This window comes from Mytilus edulis, chromosome 6 (assembly GCF_963676685.1).
Source record: "Mytilus edulis chromosome 6, xbMytEdul2.2, whole genome shotgun sequence".
NCBI lineage: Eukaryota > Metazoa > Mollusca > Bivalvia > Mytilida > Mytilidae > Mytilus > Mytilus edulis.
The window spans coordinates 39825665-39846901 of NC_092349.1; positions in this window are offsets into that span (position 1 = coordinate 39825665).

Genomic DNA, 21237 nt, shown 5'->3' on the forward strand with positions numbered 1-21237 from the left:
ATCGCACGTTATAAGCAATAGGTCAGCTATATGTGTTGTATTAAAGTATTGCAAGGTGTATAAGTCTGTCTGTCATGGTTCATCTGATCTTGAATTCATTTTCATGGTTCATTGGCCAGTGTTTAGTTTTCTTGGTTGCTTATACGTTACTTGGTGTATTGAATGAATGTAAGGTCTTCATGTATTTTCCATTGGTTTATCTGTCTTGTTACTTTGTTTCAGTGTTGTTGTTGTTATTGGTTTTGGTAGGCGACTTACCTATGTAGTAATTGCGCCTTAAATTCATATAACATAAGTATTATGTAAATATACTTTCAGTCCTTAATTTATTTTTAGTATTGCGTTTTGGCGAGTTTTATGTCAAACTTTGTTTCAATGTCACAAAACTCTAGCAAATCCATTCACCACAGCACGATAAATTACAACGATAATATATATTTCTCTATAATGTTTTTGGATTATACTTACTAGTAAAATAACAAGTGTGCAAATATTTATCATAAGAAAATTAATAAAAAGTAAAATCAGAAAGTACAGAACGCCGAGAAAATTCAAAGTCCCTATTCAAATTGCAAAATTAAAAAAAACAACCCCAAACATGTTAAACGAATGAATAACAACTGTCATATGCCTGACTTTGTACATGCATTTTCTTTCATGGTTTTATAGCTAGTTAATCCTCTCACTTGTATGACAGTCTCATAAAATTCAAATATATTGACAACGATGTGTGAACAAAACAAAAACAAAATACGTATAATATGGCAAAAATTGGGGCACAACAGTCAACATAGTGTTATGCTAGTAATCTTAATCACTATAAAACAAACAAATATGTTCCAATGAAACACAGAAAAGCATACAGACAAAGCACATTCATTTAGTAAAAATGAGAGACAAGAATACAAGAACTTACCAATGCACAATAAGACAGTGACGGATGTATAAGTACTAAGCCACGTCAAAGAAAAAAACAAAAACAAAAACAAAAAACAAACAGACGAAGCACATTAGCAAAAGTGAAAAACAAGAATCAATTTATATGTAATAGAGCATAATGTATAGGATTTACGTGTTCGTTTGTTAATTAAGATGCACACAAAAGCACATTACATAATCTAGGTAAATTGCCGCAAAAAACACAACAAAGTGTTAACATGATATGTAAATATCTTCAAGTGTTTGTCATCTTGGTAAAACATTTAAGTTCGATTTTGATTGCACTCTTTTCGAGTTATTTCCCTTTTGAAAATGAAAAATATTATGAATTTGCCGTTTGTGCATTTAAGAATAGAGAGTCATTGGTTTTTAAAATAAGTAAATAGACGATATCTTAAGAAATTGGAATATCTGTGTCTAATGGACATGTCCATTTTTTTTTTATTCCTGCAGAAAATAAACAGTGTCCACATGTGTAATAATCAAGGTTAACTGTATTGATTGGTATGGACATTAGGAGGTTTACAAATAAAAGACAACTGTAGGAGGGATAAACTTTGTACACGAGTAGACCGTGTCAAATGATATTGACGTGGTTGCTTACAGGTGAAAACCCAGTTGAAATTATACAAAACGAGAAAATGTCCATAGTACACGGATGCCCTATTCGCACTATCATTTTACATGTTCAGTGGACCGTAAAATTGGGGTCAATACTTTAATTTGGCATTAAAATTAGAAAGATCATAGATAGATAGATAGATAATTTTATTAACCAATCATGGTGCCCAAAATTTGAGCTATACAATCAAATGAATTACAAAATAAAGCACAGAAAATGATTAGAATGATTAATGTACATTTAAACAAAAAACCACATGAATACACATTTACACTAATTAACCTGATATAAACCAAGTTATTGACAAAACATAGTTGTTATGGGTGCCACTGTGACCTGGAGAAATTACATAAATCTTTATAGTTCTAGGTCTATGGGAGACAACTCCTGATCAATTTTATTTCCTATATATATATTTTTCTTCTATTTTTTTTTCAAACAACAATATTTTGTATAATTTTCTTTCGTTCTTCAAAAAGGGAGTGCAATAAATTAGATAAGTTTGAAGTAACAAACAAATCTTCAGATGAAAGAATCCAAACAAATTTCATTTCATCAGATAATCTTGAAAAAATTTTGAATTTTGAATTTAAATTAGATAGATGTTGAGATCGAGTATCTTTTAGAACAGGACATTTTAAAAGAAAATGTAGTTCGTCTTCAACTGCGTTCTTACATAGCTTACACTTTCTGTCTTCAGCTTTAATTCCAATATACCCCCCTCTTTCGATTTCAAGATCATGACATCTAGTTCTAAATCTTGTGATTATTTGCCTGTCTTTTTTTTAATTCATTTTTAAATATGGTTCAAACATAAAAATATTTTAAAATTTTCTGTAAGTTCTTAATTTATTGCCAGATTGTAAATTAGTACATTTCCCAGAATTGCTTTCTAAACTAGCTAACCAGCTTTCTTTAAATTTAATAGTTAAAGATGTTTTTACTTTTTTTAGAATATGGTTTTGTTTAAAGTTTGACTGGTTAACAAATAGATATTCTAAGTCTAGAAATTTAAATATATGTTTAATGCTTCCTATCCAAGATTCCTGGTTATGTTTGTCCATAGAATGAGATAGATCATATTGAACATATGTACTAAGTTTCAAGTTGATTGGACTTGAACTTCATCATAAACTACCTTGACCAAAAAATTTAACCAAAACGTTAACCTGAGCTTCGCACTATCTTTTATTTTGTTCAGTGGACCTTGAAATTGGGGTCAACACTTTAATTTGGCATTAGAATTAGAAAGATCATATCATGGGGAACATGTGTACTAAGTTTCCAGTTGATTGGACTTCAACTTCATCAAAAACTATCTTGACCAAAAACTTTAACATGAAGCGGGACGAACGGACTCACGGACGAACGAACGGAAGCACAGACCAGAAAACATAATGCCCCTCTACTATCGTAGGTGGAGCATAAGTGGGGCATAAAAAAGATGGAACTATATATTCACAGTGTGGGAACGGAACTGTACGATTTTATGATGTTTTCGTCATTCGAGAGACTGTCAAACACGGCTCCGACATTCGAGAAATAATTTGTTGCTTGATGAAAAGTTAAATGAACTCCAATATTACTAAGTAACGTTTCTGCTTTAATTTTTGGTCATCAAAACATTCAATAAGTAAAAATTAACTAATCAAATAATAAAAACGATATATACATCAAAACGTTTTCCTTAGAATGGTGGAGCTCCGAGTAAATCTATTAAAACTGTCACACAACTAGAACAGCTACCAGAATTTTCACATGTAACTTTTCTGATATAAAGTCTTACCCGTTTTAAAGTTAAAAAGACGCTGTCCCAGTAAAAATCAAAATACATTCATTTTGTCAATGTCGATTATTTTTATTGACTGTACTATCACTTTGAGATTTCCTGTAAGAAAGCTTCTTTACCATTGACAGTGAACTTTTCGTTTGAGCTTACTAGGCCCAAATTGGTCAAGTGAACTTTTCGTTTGAGCTTACTAGGCCCAAATTGGTCCAGTGAACTTTTCGTTTGAGCTTACGAGGCCCAAATTGGTCAAGTGAACTTTTCGTTTGAGCTTACTAGGCCCAAATTGGTCAAGTGAACTTTCGTTTGAGCTTACTAGGTCCAAGTCAAGTGAGCTTTTCTAATCAATAATTATTATTGACGCGCCCGTCGTCCGTTAAATTTCACAAAAATCTTTTCTGAATCTTTTATCACCATAAGGGTATCTTGTTTAAAAAAATGTATACTATCATATAATAAAAAAATAAAATCATACGTGTTTAGTGCACTGTTATAAAATAGAGAGTGAAAATGGGGAATGTATCAAGGAGACAACAACCAGACCAATGAAGACGAAGAAAATTAGAAAAAAAAAAACCAACCCAAAACCATGATTTGGAAAGCAAGTTCAACATGTGCTATCTGCCTAGGAAGTCTCTTGATGGCGAGCTTGTCTCGAGTGTTGAAAGTCGTGCGCCTATTAACCACTAATGTCTAGTGGAAATTATTTCATGCATATTTAGGACGAAAACAACACAAAAGTATGTTACACAAATCAATTGAGTCCTCTGTGAAAAAAATGCATCCACATGCACAAACCTCAAAGTCTATATAAACATGCATATGAAATCTTATTATATACCGAAAGGCTGCAAAAATAAAATACGTTCATCATCATCTCGACGGTTTGTTAAGATTTTGGAGAAAAGAATATTAGGCCAAATATGAAGACTATAAAATGGGCATTCCAATAAAGAAAGGCATACAATTAAAGAATGGCGAATAATAGAGTGCTAAACTATATAAAAATAGAATAAAAGGCTCCTTAGAACTTGTCAATACTACACAATGTCATGTAAGGGTATGCATCTATTATTAAACCATAATTTTAATATAGAAAAAGGCAGACATACTAATATTCCTAGAGAGCAGAGATTATGCCTTAAATGTAAAACATTAGAAAATGAAAAACATTTTATATTAGATTGTAAATTAAATATGGAACTAAGAAATTACTTTTTTAACAATTTGGATTTTAATTTTTCTGTTAAAGATTTATCTGATGAAGAAAAGTTGATTTTTATACTCAATCCATCAACACCATCACAAGTAAATAAATTGGGGTCCTACATCAAAAGGTCATTAGAACTGAGGACAGGGGACACTGGAATATTTACTGTAAATGAATGATTGTGTATATATATATATATATGTGAAATATAGTTATATTGTTTATTATTTTGTATGTCACAAACTTAATGTTTAAAGTTTACATGGCAATAAATATTTGAAATTTGAATTAAAAAAATATACAAATAATGAACAAAGGGAGATAACTCAAATACAATACAGTGTTCAGTTTTAATTTTAAAAGCAGATGTGGTATGATTGCCAATGAGACTACTTTCGTCGACATACCAACTGTCACAGGTATTAACAAACACAGAAAGACCTTCAACAATGAGAAAAGCCCATACCGCATAGTCAGCTATAAAATGCCCGAGATCAAATTATTTAAGGGAGTTCGCTTCTTAGTTTCAAAGTAATTAACTTTTCAAAATAGGGGATTTATAAAGGAATCCAAAGAGTAAAAAAAATATAAAGGTCACCGTGCTTGTTTTCGAGATATTAGCCATTGAAAATTTGGCGGTAAAATATCCTCTCTTGACTTTTCAGAGCTTTATCATTGCCAAGTTGAAGTTAACAAAAACTGTTAAAAAGTAATTAAAAGTTTATAAGACTTTTACAAATGGCTTATTATTATACATGTAAAAGATTTACAAAAAGAAAATTGTGGTCACCGAGCAAATTTGTTCAAGGCATTCAAATGGATAAAACCAGAGGATTCCGAAAATCTGACAAAAAATCCAAAACATGACAAGCCAGCTTCCTTAAAAAGAAAATGCTATCTCATTTTTTATGCATTAAAAAGTCCTATGTAGTTTCTAGGACCATGGCTATTACTAGGTTCAAGCTAATGATGGAACCAATTTATACCAAATATTCATCTGGATTATTGGAAATCCGTGGCTAGGCAATCAACTGTTCACGCGAATAAAAACTGTCAACTTTTTTTTTTAAAGTCTATGCAAAAACATTGTACAAAATATATATGCACTTATTTAAAGTTGACGATGTTTTTGTCCCAATCAGTACAATGAAAGATCACTTCATTTGCAGTAACCTTACATTTAATATGGGGACGGAGTCCCCAATAACAGTAGAAAAATTCAATAAAAAAAAAATACGTGAAAATTTCCCGAATTTTTCATTGTACTAATGAACTCAAAATCGTTCAAATTTTTTTTGTCGTGTTTTGAACTCCCGGACCTGCGCAGAAATGTACAATGTACTTCCTTTTCCGGTCTCGTTTGTATGAAACTTTGAGTAAAATATATATTTATCAGTCTAGTATAAAATAGGAAGAAACGCGCAATACCAATTTCATTTTTAATAATTCCTTGATATGAAAAAACGTAACATAATTTAAATAACGTCACAACTAAATCCCTTACAACAGAACCAAAATCGGAAACGTTACGGTATTTCCGTTTCTTTTTTTTTAAACAAATATTTAAGTTACAAAAAAATAATTCATACAGACTTCGTCCCCATTTACAGGTAATGCCTGCCTCATATTAATTTTGGCTGTTGCTTTTTTGTTACTTAAAATTGAACATTGTCAAAAAAGATAGGATAACTATCTATAATACTAAAATAACGAGGACCAATTTGTCAGCCGTCATGGGGTCAAAACGACAAATCAAAGAATTCAACTTTATATATAGCTAATATAGGACAATGGTGTAGATTGAAAATTACACCGCTCCGAGCCATTTTAAAGGGGGGGGGTTCCAACTATATGCTCCCATTCAAATGCATTGATCGGCCAAAAAAAGATACTGATACCAATAGTATATTCACCTGCTACCTATTAGGTACCAGTCTTGTATTACAACTCCAGTTTCCGGTGCATGAAAATATGAAGGGAAACAAAATAGTCCATTTTTTTCTGAATTTTTTTCTGGACTCAATTTTTTCTGTTTGATTATAGGTTTATGCTGAATTGAAACATATATATATATAGATTTAAAAAAACCTTGCATCTTTTTGGGGATATCAATCCAGGAAAGTGGAAGGATTTCATGTTTACTGGAAGTGGTGCGGCCTAGTGAAAACAGCAAACAGAAAGTAGAAAAAAAATGTTTTGACTTCAGGGTTACGTAACTTTTTATTCTTCGTGGCATGACCCACTTTTTTTCTCGATTAAATCACAATTTCACATTAGTACATACATGATATGAACATGAATTTTTTTTTCTATGTAGCATTTTTTATTTTTTTATTTTCAAAGATCAGCATGTAAGCCTATGGAGCAGTCAATTACAAGACTGCAACCATTACCTTATCTGTACGTTCCGCATCTGACAGGCGCACCACCAAACGGTGTATTTAGGATTTTGCTATATACACGAGTCATAATCACAGGGTTGACACTACCAAATTCAATCGTTGTCAAATTGTTCCCTAATGTAGTATTTTAATCAGTAAGACTTTCTAAGATAATAATACAGATACAAAAAATCAGATTTGAAAGCAGAGAAAACTGTGCATCTTATAATCGACATGACTTTATCAGATGACAATACCAATACTAAAATAAGGCTTACGCATAGTTCGCATATTCATATACTTTAATTCAGTCACGGACCCTCGATATCACGGGTGTGTTCAAGTGATATTATATGAAAATGTAACACCATTATATAAAAGCAAGATATTTGAGCATTGTTTGATTATTCATCTACTACTCCAGTCGATGATTAAAAGCAAAAGAGGATTTTTTTTTTTTAAACTTTCACTTTTTCTTTGATTTTTCCGTCATTGCACAATGTATTACTTGCTTTTTTTCTAAAGTTTATCATAACGAAGAATGAATTTATGGCTATTGGTACTTTACGGAACGGAACGGAACGGAACGGAACGGAATTTCGTTTAAGGTATCCAAAGGGGGCATTTATCAAAATTTCGAAAAATCTTTAAAACAAAACAAACTTTAAAATTTCTGTGTTTTACGGTTTTCCATATACAAATAACACAAATGTATACTTAATCTCATCTTCACAGGTGAAATGTGTAATAATGTATAACATCGGGAAATATTCTGTAGATGAATATGTCGGATTGTCCTGATAAATTATCATGAAATTAACGCATTTGCAAGTCATGCATTATGATATCTAGACTGACCTCACGTCGTCCTTGATTAGAGACAATGATCAAAATGAATCTGATTTAAACTTTTTAATTTATTTTTCCGTTCCGCAAAGTACCAATTGCTCTGAGGAATTGGTATTTAACGGAAAAAACAGAAACAGACATCTTTAATGTAATTAAAGCAGTATGATAAAAAAAAAATTGTCTGACACCTCTTTTTGCATGAGTGGTATGTGTTTTAGATAGCATTTTCGACTTGATCAATAATAAAAAATTTAACACAAAGGCAGGTTACACAAAAAGTCTTCCTCCTTCCATCGGTAATTATATTTAAAAAAAGAGGCCTTCAACAGCCCGTTCCGACGATGATTAGAGACAGTGATCAAGTTGAATCTAATTTAAACTTTTTAATTTATTTTTCCGTACCTTCCGTTCCGCAAAGTACCAATTGCTCTGAGGAATTGGTATTTAACGGAAAAAACGGAAACAGACATCTTTAATGTAATTAAAGCAGTATGATAAAAAAAAAATTGTCTGACACCTCTTTTTGCATGAGTGGTATGTGTTTTAGATAGCATTTTCGACTTGATCAATAATAAAAAATTTAACACAAAGGCAGGTTACACAAAAAGTCTTTCTCCTTCCATCGGTAATTATATTTTAAAAAAGAGGCCTTCAACAGCCCGTTCCGACGATGATTAGAGACAGTGATCAAGTTGAATCTAATTTAAACTTTTTAATTTATTTTTCCGTTCCGTTCCGTTCCGCAAAGTACCAATTGCTCTGAGGAATTGGTATTTAACGGAAAAAACGGAAACAGACATCTTTAATGTAATTAAAGCAGTATGATAAAAAAAAAATTGTCTGACACCTCTTTTTGCATGAGTGGTATGTGTTTTAGATAGCATTTTCGACTTCATCAATAATAAAAAATTTAACACAAAGGCAGGTTACACAAAAAGTCTTTCTCCTTCCATCGGTAATTATATTTTAAAAAAGGGGCCTTCGACAGCCCGTTCCGACGATGATTAGAGACAGTGATCAAGTTGAATCTGATTTAAACTTTTTAATTTATTTTTCCGTTCCGTTCCGTTCCGCAAAGTACCAATTGCTCTGAGGAATTGGTATTTAACGATAAAGATAAGATAAGATAAATTTATTTTATTAAAGTGTCACGTATTGATCTTACACAATAGTAAAATATTTACACAAGTACAATCACATAAAAAAAAAAGATCAACACCCAGCCTAAAAAGACTTATGAGACACTGTTATATACATATAAAACAGCTCAATCACACAATGTTAAAAAAAAAGAAATAATATATAAAAAAAAAAAACAACCTTGCAAACCTGATAAATTAAACGGACTAATAAAAATTAGATTTTAAAGAAATGTAAGAATGTTAAATACACCTAGTTTAAAAATTGCGTCTAAAGACTAAAACAAAATTATGTGTAAAACTGCGATAAGAATAAAATATTTCTATATATTATAATTTAAAATTAATAAAAGTGATAAAAAAAAGGGAAAGTAAATTGAATCATCAGTACATTTAAACCACTTTCAACAATTTTCAAAAAATATATTTAAAATGTTCTATCGACATATTACATGAAACTATTACAATACATATACTTTCATTATTTATGTACCAAAAGTTATTTCCCTTAATTAATATATATTTTCTTTAAATTATATTTTTTTAACGGAAAAAACGGAAACAGACATCTTTAATGTAATTAAAGCAGTATGATAAAAAAAAATGTGTCTGACACCTCTTTTTGCATGAGTGGTATGTGTTTTAGATAGCATTTTCGACTTGATCAATAATAAAAAATTTAACATAAAACCCTCAATAAGGTTCTCGTATTGCTTATCTTTTTTTTTAAAAGATATCAACCTGTTTTAATTACGGGGTGCAGGACTCCTCCAAATACGCGCCTGAATACAGTGTTTTTACTTTTAAAATTGCATTAAGACAGTACATATTCCAACTTGTTTGAGCACGCCTAAAGTTTTTTGACGTGAAATTATAAGTGTATAATGATAACTTGCAGATTGGATGCATTTTATGTTATAATTGGCCTTATTGGAATTACGATCCATGTCAACTTTAACTTGCATTAACCTCGGGGTCATTCGTATAAATAAATAAATGAATAATTAAATAAGAATAAATAAATAAATCTTTATTTAAAGAGAGTAACTCATTTGGATTAAATCAATTTTCAATAAGGCTCTCTATAGACACAATATTAACAACATGAATAAACATAATCTACTACTACGGGTTTTTTTTTTAACGACCTTGACTAAAGCCCTTGCACGGTTGATATAAACCAGTCAATCTTGCAATACACAATGATGAATAATAGTATAAATATTAAATTACATAAACAAATACATGAACAAATAGTGTATTGAGTTTTATTGTTAAAATATATAATGATTTGTAAGTATACTTGAATGACGATACATTTTTTTGATTTTTTGATTTCTTTGGATAGTGAATTCCACACCTTTTGACCACTAAAAGAAAAGCTTGGTTTGTATAATTCTGTATTTGATTTTGGAACAATAAAATTATCTGAAAATGAGAGTCGAGTACTGTATGACTGTTTGCTATTTGTAGTTACAATAAGATTTGACAAGTATTGGGGTACCAATCCATTGTTTTATTCATACATTAATAAGGACTTGTGGTATAATATTCTATTACATGTATTTACTGGAATTATTCCAGATTCTTTAAAAAGTTCAACAGATGGTTTTTGAAAATCGTGTTCATTTAAAATAATTCTAGCTTCCCTTTTTTGTAATTTAAGCAAACTGTCGATTAAAAATGTGTTACAGTTGCCCCATATTGAACAACAGTAGTCAAAATTTGGAAGAATGTATGCATTATAAAATAAAATTCTTGCATTATGATTTAAATATTTCTTGATCCTTTTTAGTAGAGCTAAAGGAAGAGTTTACCTTAAAGTTTTTAATAACATATTTGATATGATCAGACCAAGACAGAGTTGCGTCCACAAAAATACCAAGGACTTGTTCACGCTGACTTTCATTAATATAAGGTTCATTACACATGACAGAAAGTTTGTGTTTTGAACATAAACACATTTTCTTTGTTTTGGATACATTGATTAACATTTTGTTTTCCTCACACCAATGAGAAATATTTTCTAACACAGTATTTAGTGTCTGGCTATACAACTTTTGTTTTTACCAGTAACAGAAATAGTACTATCATCAGCCAAAAGATCACTGTTATGATTTGGATTACACAAAGGCAAAAAATTAATGAATAATAAGAATAATATGGGACCTTAAACGAACCCTTGAGGTACACCTGTTTTTACTTTTAATACACCTGAAAAAGTATTTGAAATGTATACAACCTGCTGTCTATCAGTTAGATATGAAGTAAGCCAGTGCAGTGAAGAATAAGAAAATCTGTATTTTTGTAATTTCTGGAGGAGCAGTTTATGATGAAGAACATCAGAAGCTTTACAAAGATCCAGAAATACTGCTCCTACTAATTCGCCTTCATCAATTGCTTTTAACCATTTATCTAACAAAGTTGTCATGGCAGTTTGACAGGAATGGTTCGAACGAAAACCTGATTGCAGGACATACAACAGATTATATGTGTCCGTATAGTTCATTAAATAAGTTTTTACGTGTCTCTCAAGTATTTTAGATACTAATTGTAAAAATGCAATTGGTCTGTAATTAAATACATCATTTTTTAACATTTATTTTCAAAAACTGATATGACTTTAGCTAGTTTGAATAATGATGGATAAACTGATTTTTTAATGCTTGAATTAAAAATTTGACATAAGGGAACTGAAATAAGATGAGAAGTAATTTTTAAAAACTTTGCACTGATATTATCAAGACTGCTTTATATATATTACATTACAGATGCCTGTTTCCGTTGGATTCCGTTAAATACCAATTCCTCAGAGCAATTGGTATTTTGCGGAACGGAACGGAAATCAGATTCAACTTGATCACTGTTTCTAATCATCTTCGGAAGGCCCCTTTTTTAATTTATAATTACCAATGGAAGTAGAAAGACCTTTTGTCTAACCTGTCTTTGTGTTATTTTTTATACGTCCGTCAATTTTGACGGGACGTATTATGGTATACAAATGTTCAGTGTCTGTCCGTCCGTCCGTCCGTCTGTCCGTCTGTCCGTCCGGTGTAAACATGTCGCACCGTAACTTGAGAACGACTTATCCAAATTTCATGAAACTTAACATAGTTGTTTCTTATGATGGTAAAATGATCTGTATACTTTTTTGTGAAAATAAGATTACAACTTTCTGAGTTACGGCACTTTGTAACTAAAACAGGGGTGTGTTTTTTTCACATGTCGCATCGTATCTCAAAAACGATTCTTGATTATGGCTTAAAACTTTAAATACTTCTTAGTTATATTAATCTTAATATCTGTATACTTTTTGGTGATGATTCAAAATTTCATTTTTGAGTTATTGAGTATTTTGTAAAAAAAAAAGGGGGGGTTTACATGTCGCACCATATCTCAAAAACGATTTATTATTATTGCTTAAAACTTTACACACTTTTTTGTTATATTAATCTAAAGATCTGTATACTTTTTGGTGATGATTCATTTTTATATTTTCGAGTTATTGAGTTTTTTTGTAAAAAAAGAGTTTTTTTTTCACATGTTGCGCTGTATCTCTATTGCTTAAAACTTAACAGGCTAATGTTGCGTCGGGTTTCCAAATACATCTTGTACAATCTTCCTATTGAGCGGGAATAAGGAATGAGTCAGAATATACTAAGCATGACATCCTGTACAACCCTGTGTTATTCAAAAAAGATTTATGTTTTTTCACAAGACGACGGGCATATCATGCTCTCATGGCGCAGCTGTTTGTTTAAATATTGATCAAGTCGAAATGCTATCTAAAACACTTAGCACTCATTCAAAAAAGAAGGGTCTGACTTGTTTTTATCATACTGCTTTAATTACATTAAAGATGTCTGTTTCCGTTTTTTCCGTTAAATACCAATTCCTCAGAGCAATTGGTACTTTGCGGAACGGAACGGAACGGAAAAATAAATTAAAAAGTTTAAATTAGATTCCACTTGATCACTGTCTCTAATCATCGTCGGAACGGGCTGTTGAAGGCCTCTTTTTTTAAATATAATTACCGATGGAAGGAGAAAGACTTTTTGTGTAACCTGCCTTTGTGTTAATTTTTTTATTATTGATCAAGTCGAAAATGCTATCTAAAACACATACCACTCATGCAAAAAGAGGTGTCAGACAATTTTTTTTTATCATACTGCTTTAATTACATTAAAGATGTCTGTTTCTGTTTTTTCCGTTAAATACCAATTCCTCAGAGCAATTGGTACTTTGCGGAACGGAACGGAACGGAAAAATAAATTAAAAAGTTTACATCAGATTCAACTTGATCACTGTCTCTAATCATCGTCGGAACGGGCTGTTGAAGGCCTCTTTTTTAAAATATAATTACCGATGGAAGGAGAAAGACTTTTTGTGTAACCTGCCTTTGTGTTAATTTTTTTATTATTGATCAAGTCGAAAATGCTATCTAAAACACATACCACTCATGCAAAAAGAGGTGTCAGACAATTTTTTTTTTATCATACTGCTTTAATTACATTAAAGATGTCTGTTTCCATGTTTTCCGTTAAATACCAATTCCTCAGAGCAATTGGTACTTTGCGGAACGGAAAAATAAATTAAAAAGTTTAAATCAGATTCAACTTGATCACTGTCTCTAATCAAGGACGACGTGAGGTCAGTCTAGATATCATAATGCATGACTTGCAAATGCGTTAATTTCATGATAATTTATCAGGACAATCCGACATATTCATCTACAGAATATTTCCCGATGTTATACATTATTACACATTTCACCTGTGAAGATGAGATTAACTATACATTTGTGTTATATGTATATGGAAAACCGTAAAACACAGAAATTTTAAAGTTTGTTTTGTTTTAAAGATTTTTCGAAATTTTGATAAATGCCCCCTTTGGATACCTTAAACGAAATTCCGTTCCGTTCCGTTTCGTTCCGTAAAGTACCAATAGCCGAATTTATCATTTCTAGTATTATATTGCTTATACTAAAGGATAGAATGGTGTAGAGGATATGAATCTACATCATTTTGTCAGTCCTCTAGAAACAATATCAATAATTAGATGCGTTTATTTCATAATTACCTATTAAATAAAATTAAATCAAACATTATGCTAAGGAAACTGATGTAAAATGTGTGGTTGTAAGATCTATGAGTTTAATCAAAATACTTTGTTAAGGTTTCGGTTTAACCAGATTTGATTATAAGTGTTTCTCGTTTCTCCTGGTTTTTATGCCCCACCTACGATAGTAGAGGGGCATTATGTATTCTGGTCTGTGCGTCCGTTCGTCCGTCCGTCCGTCCGTCCGTCCGTCCGTCCGTCCGTTTATCCGTCCGTCCGTCCGTCCGTCCGTCCGTCTGTCCTGCATCAGGTTAAAGTTTTTGGTCAAGGTAGTTTTTGATGAAGTTGAAGTCCAATTGACTTCAAACTTGGTGCACATGTTCCTTATGATATGATTTTTCTAATTTTAATGCCAAATTAGAGATTTTACCCGAATTTCAAGATCAACTGAACATAGAACATGATAGTGCGAGTGGGGCATTCGTGTACTGAGGACACATTCTTGTTTTTATATAGATTAGACCGTTTGTTTTCCCGTTTGACTAGTCATATTTGGGAAACTCTATAGCTTTACTGGGGTGAAGCTGATGACCGTAACTGCATTCACGGTCATCCAAATATGTCGGATGAAAAATTAGGTCAGTACCTGTATTTTCTGTTAAAGTGTTTCTATATCATTTTCATTACAAATCATATGTTGATACGATGTAAATTTATAAAAGATTCACACGGAAATCGCTAAGGACTACCGAGAAATGCATGAAACAGAAATTTCGATTTGAAAAAATCGCCAAGATGACCGTTAATCACAATCGAGATGACCGTAACAGAATCAGCGATTCATAACATGGGTGACCGTAATTGGTTTTAAGATGACCGTAATTTATAAATGATGACCGTAACTTTTAAAGGATGACCGTCAATTTTAAGAAATATCCGTATTTATATAACTACCTTTTTTGTATCAAATGATTAAATGTGTTGGTATAAACTTATTTATATGAGAGTATTATCCTAGGTAGAAGAAAATAAGACGTGCTTCAAATAAATAGTTCACGATATGTATCTTTTTGTCGAGCCTGCAACTTTTGTTGCAGAAAGCTCGACATAGGGATAGTGATCAGGCGGCGGCGTTAGCTCACTTCTTAAAAACTTTATATTTTAGAAGGTTGAAGACCTGGATGCTTCATACTTTGTATATAGATGTGTTATGTTAAGAAGTTTCCGTCAGTCAGTCACATGTCTTATGTCCTTGACCTCATTTTCATGGTTCTGTGACCACTTTGTAATTGTGAATTCTTTCTTATTATAAGTAATAGGATAACTATATTTGGTATGTGCGTACCTTGCAAGGTCCTCATGCCAGTCAGACAGTTTTCACTTGACCTCGACCTCATTTCATGGATCAGTGAACAAGGTTAAGTTTTGATGGTCAAGTCCATATTTCAGATACTATAAGCAATAGGTCTAGTATATTCGGTGTATGGAAGGACTGTAAGGTGTACATGTCCAACGCGCAGATGTCATTTGACCTTGACCTCATTTTCATGGTTCAGTGGTTATAGTTAGTTTTTGTGTTTTGATCTGTTTTCTCATACTCTATGCAATAGGCCTACTATATGTGTTGTATGGAATGATTGTAAGGTGTACATGTCTAGCGGGCAGATGGCATCTGACCTTGTACTTGTTTCGATTTATAAATATTTTGATATGAGCGTCACTGATGAGTCTTATGTAGACGAAACGCGCGTCTGGCGTATTGAATTATAATCCTGGTACCTTTGACAACTACTTGACCTCATTTTCATGGTTCAGTGGTCAAAGTTTAAGTTTTTGTGTTTTGGTCTATTTTCCTTAAACTATAAGCAGTAGGTCAACTATATTTGTTGTATGGAAGCATCATTAGCTGTACATGTCTGTCTGGCATGGTTCATCTGACCTTGACTCATTTTCATGGTTCATTGATCTTTGTTTAGTTATCTTGGTTAATGTTAAGTTTATGTGAAAGTTGTAATAAAGCTTTACATTTAGGACTATCAACATAATATCAATGATTAGTAAAGAAGGCGAGACATTTCAGCATGTGCACTCTTGTTTACGGTAGAGGGTTTAATTTTTAAAATGAATTTGCCACAATACATGCATATGAACAAGTTGAGAAAAACATGAAACAAAAGCGCGATAAAATGACGCCTTACTAGTATAATAAAAAAGGCGGTGCACAGCCTACCTAAAAGTCAAGAGATTTTTTTTCTGGGATTCCTTTAAATGACATATAATAAATACACCTTTTTAAAAATGCTAATGCATGTACACCAATTGATATTATATCGTCTTTGAAAATGTTTTTTTAAATAATACGACCAAACTAGCAAATAGATCCTTAAAATAGTCTTGTATGAATAGCGAATCACAAGGGGGAACCTTTCAATTTATATATACATGTATACAGAAATGTTGTTAATATATCAAGACAAATTAAGATTTTAATCTGCTGCCTCTGGAACCATACACATGGGCTCGATTACCGGATATTCAAATGTTTAATTAATGTTTTTTTATGCTCCGTTTATGGGCATTATGTATTCTAGTCTGTGTGTCCGTTCGTCTGTTCGTTTGTCCGCATGTCCAGTTTCAGGTTAAAATTCTTGATCGAGGAAGTTTTTGATAACGTTGAAGTCAACTTGAAACTAAGTACACATTTTCCGTATGATATGATCTTTCTAATTCTAATGCCAAATTACAGTTTTATCCCATTTTTACGGTCCACTGAACATAGAAAATGAAAGTGTAGATGAGGCATCCGTGTACTAGGGACACATTCATGTTTGAAATTCTTCAACTTTTCGTCGTATCGCTGTCAATTTGTATTAAAATGTTAACGTCGCGTCGTTATCAATGAATATTTCATTGTTTTCGAGAAATATGCAATTTACTATCATTGTCATGAACCCAAAATACGGCAAATAGTTAAAAAGAATTTAATGAAACATATTTATATCCGCTAACCAAGACAAACTCAACAAAAAGCTATGAATACAAATACGGATATTTCTTAGAATTGACGGCCATCCTTTAAAAGTAACGGTCATCCTTTATAAATTACAGTCAGCCTTTACAAATTACGGTCATTCTTTACAAGTTACGGTCATCTTTTTACCAATCACGGTCATCCTTGTTATATGTTACGGTCATCTTGAAAATATTTTGATGATGATTTACGGTCATCTTAGTGATTTTTTCAAATCGAATTTCCCGTTTCATGCACATTTCTCGGTAGTAATTGGTGATTTCCGTGTGAATCTTTTATAAATTTACATCGTATCAATGTATGATTTGTAAAGAAAATGATATAGAAACACTTTAACAGACAATACAGAAACTGACCTAATTTTTCATCCGACATCTTGGGATGACCGTGAATGCAGTTACGGTCATCAGCTTTACCCCAGTGAGCTTGTTGTTCGTTGTGAACCCAGGCTTCCTGTTGAAGACCGCACTTTGACACGTAATGAAAAAAGACAACAGAGAAAATGTTGAAGAAAAGAACCGAAGAATAAATATTAGATCTTATATCCTTGTGTGATTCAATGCTAAACATATGGACATTTTATAGAAAATCCACAGCCTTTCCCCTTGTACTCCCAAATTTGGCAATTCGGTGCTTGATAGATAGGTGATTGCATTTAGCGCTACAGCACAATGGTTCCTTTAAACAAATTTAGAAATTGATTAAAAAAATGTAATGGACCAAATCAGTACACCTTAAAGGGTGCGCTTAACTTTAGTGACTCAGCATGAGGCTGTTTGGGATTTAAAGGTTGTTCAGCTCCTTTTGTTAACGCTAGCACAACATAAAAAAGCAAGTGAGTATAAATCTATGTTTAAAATTTTATAACAAAAATCTCTATCAAAATTTTGTGGATTTTCTACAAAAATGTTGGCTTTATTTGCCACAAAATCCCCCTTTTCTATTTAAAAATGCAAATGAAACAATAAATAATAATGCTTTGCACGAATTTTCCCTTTGGTATATTTACAAACATTTCTATTATTCAATATTTTTGCTGTTTTGTAACTATTACAGTTTGAAAATTTCGGTAATTCACATGGTACAGAAGGGGTCATAAATCTTAACAGTGTTACAGCTATTTTCCTAATGCATGTAGTTTAAGGTTTTGATTGGCTTGCTTGCTTTGTTTATATAACTGTTTGCTAAAATAATGTAAGTTTTACAATCACAATCAGTTGATAGCTGGTGCTTCAGCTTTTAAAATGCTATTGTATGCTTGTGCAAACATTTATACAAACAAAGCAAGCAAGCCAATCAAAACTTCAAACTAAATGCATTAGGAAAATAGCTGTTATTTTTCATGAACTCCGTGGTACAAGGATTTGTTCGATTCGAACTCGTCAAGGTATCGAGATTATATATGAGCACTTGACCAGGGAGTTTAAACTGTAATAGTTTTACATATAAATAACTATAATTATAATAGTTGCATCGTTCTTATACATCATTATCACTGACTATAATGTGTTGATACAAAAAATAGGATTTACAGTCTGAACTGAAAAGGATTGATTTGGTGGATATTTAGTGGAATATATACACATGTATGGATTGTAAAAATAAAAGGGACATGCATGTGGTAAGTATTTAAGTAGCATGAAGAATATTATATATGTGGCAATTGACTAGTATACATAATACGGTACATATACACAGTGAAAACAGCAAAAGTCATATATGATACTTAAAATTTAACAAGTTGAATACGTTAATGGTTTCTTTGTGTTCGCTAAATCTATTTGATATTGGATGTGTACTGATTGATATTAAAGTCTAAGGTGCATGATTTTTTTTTTTATAATTTGTAATTGGCTTTGCATTAGCTGTCAGTAACTGCGAGTAGTCTCAGGTCCGTACTTAGTGTCTCAAAACACTCATTTGCAAATCTGACGTCGTCAAAGATACCGTGTCCTGTAAATAACCAACATATGTTTGCGAAATAAAATACGATTTTTCAAATATCAAATTTTAGATTTCTTTACTATAATTGTCTTTGTAGTAAGAACTAAACAACAACAACATATATGGGATTTTATAATTCCATTGGATTTATAGCATACCATGAGATTATACGTTATCAAATAGGATTTTATCAACGTCACATTTTTCCAGTCCGAGGTGACAATTTGATTACATCGGACAAAACAAAATCCCATGGAGTCAAAGATATAAACATTTTAAAGGGGCAATAGCTATCAAATTCATGTTCACCTATTTGACTCAAATTATCATGCAAGATTTAAAACAATGAATGTAAAACATTTATCCAAATCATAAAAAGTATAAAATAAACAATTAACATGACATGGGCTCGATAATATGTAGCTTCAGTTTGTGTGTATTTTAGTCTAGACGCCATCTAGTTAGCTATCATGATGACCCCGAAAACAACCGACGGTCTCACAACACGATACAAACTTTACATTAATATAAATAGATGTATGAACCTCGTGCAAATTGATTTTCTCTAGCTATTTGATTTCAGTTTTTATGTTAAACAAAAAGTTAATTTTCGATTTTACCTGTATAAGAATTATTTTTAGTGGATCGAATCAGTCAATCAAACGATTTACCTTTGATTCACTTTCAATGTTATCAGGGTATCTAGTTTAAAAATGTGTGCGGTGACCTAGCCAACCAACCAAGATGGCCGTCTTGGCTAAAAATAGGGGTAAAATGTAGATTTTGGCAGATAACTCTAAATTCAAAGCATGTAGAGCAAATTTGATAAGGGGATAAATTGTTTATCAAGTCAATATCTATCTGCCCTGAAATTTTCAGATAAATTGGACAACTTGTTATTGGGTTGCTGCCCCCAATTGGTAATTTTTAAAGAAATTTTGCCACTTTTGGTTATTATCTTGAATACTATTATAGATAGAAATAAACTGTAAACAGCAATAATGTTCAGCAAAGTAAGATCTACAAATAAGTCAACATGACCAAAATGGTCAGTTGACCCCTTAAGGAATTATTGCCCTTATAGTCAATTTTAAACAATTTTCATTAATATGGTAATTTTTTGTAAATTTTTACAAAATATTTTCCTCTGTATCTAAAGGGCCAAGTCTATATAGATAGAGAAAATTGTAAGTAGCAAAAATTTTCCGTAAAGTAAGATCTACAAACACATCACCATTACCAAAACACACTATTTTGTCATGAATTCATCAGTGTTTTTTGTTTAATATGCACATAGACCAAGGTGAGCGACACAGGCTCTTTAGAGCCTCTAGTTTACAGTCTGGACAGTTTATATCTATTAGACTGGTAACTACATGTGTCACATATAGCACATTCAGTTACCAAGGCCCAATATTTCTTCCTTGGACATGTCCCATTCAAGAAACCCCTTACAATGTGGACTTAGTCCTGAATTTTCATTAAAGAAAGCATTCCGCATGACTGCATTTAACTATATGTTGATAGTCTTGTTGGTTTCAGACTCAATTCTGTTTTTAAAAAAACCCACATCTAAATATGTATTTGCATACATTCTTGTGTAGGTGAAATGTTGATTGCTAGTTACCTCCCCTTAGAATTGTTAATTTTATAAATGGCTCTTAAAATCCTTCTGTATATCAGATTTATTCGCTTTTTTCTCGATTTCTTAATAAATATCAAGTCGTATATTAGTCGTACTTGGCACAACTTTTTGGAATTTTGGGTCCTCAAATGCTCTTCAACTTTGATCGTGTTTCGCTTTATAACTATTTTGAACTGAGCGTCACTGGTGAGTCTTATGAAGACGAAACGCGCGTCTGGTGTATTACATTACACAGGGGAAACCCTTATAAGCATTATACATTTACAAACACAAATTTTAAGAAACAAATAAAAATTGAACAATTATTTGATATATTTGGAAAGGTAGAACATTTTTAAATGATGAAATTGACACTAAAAACATTAAAATTGAATCCATTCCATTATTCAAAATAAACTATAATTTCTTACTGCTTCGACATTTAGATTTTCCGTAACGCCTCATAGGGTTTGCGGAACATATTGACTATATAACTTTTATTCTTCTGTTGGTAAGCTTTTAAATGACGTATAAGGTATATCTGAAATTAGGGAAAATAAATTAGCAGTCCATTCCATTTTTCAAAATATTCATTTCATTATTCAAAATGGGCTATTTTTGTTTTGTTTCTATGCGTATTTCGACCTCTAG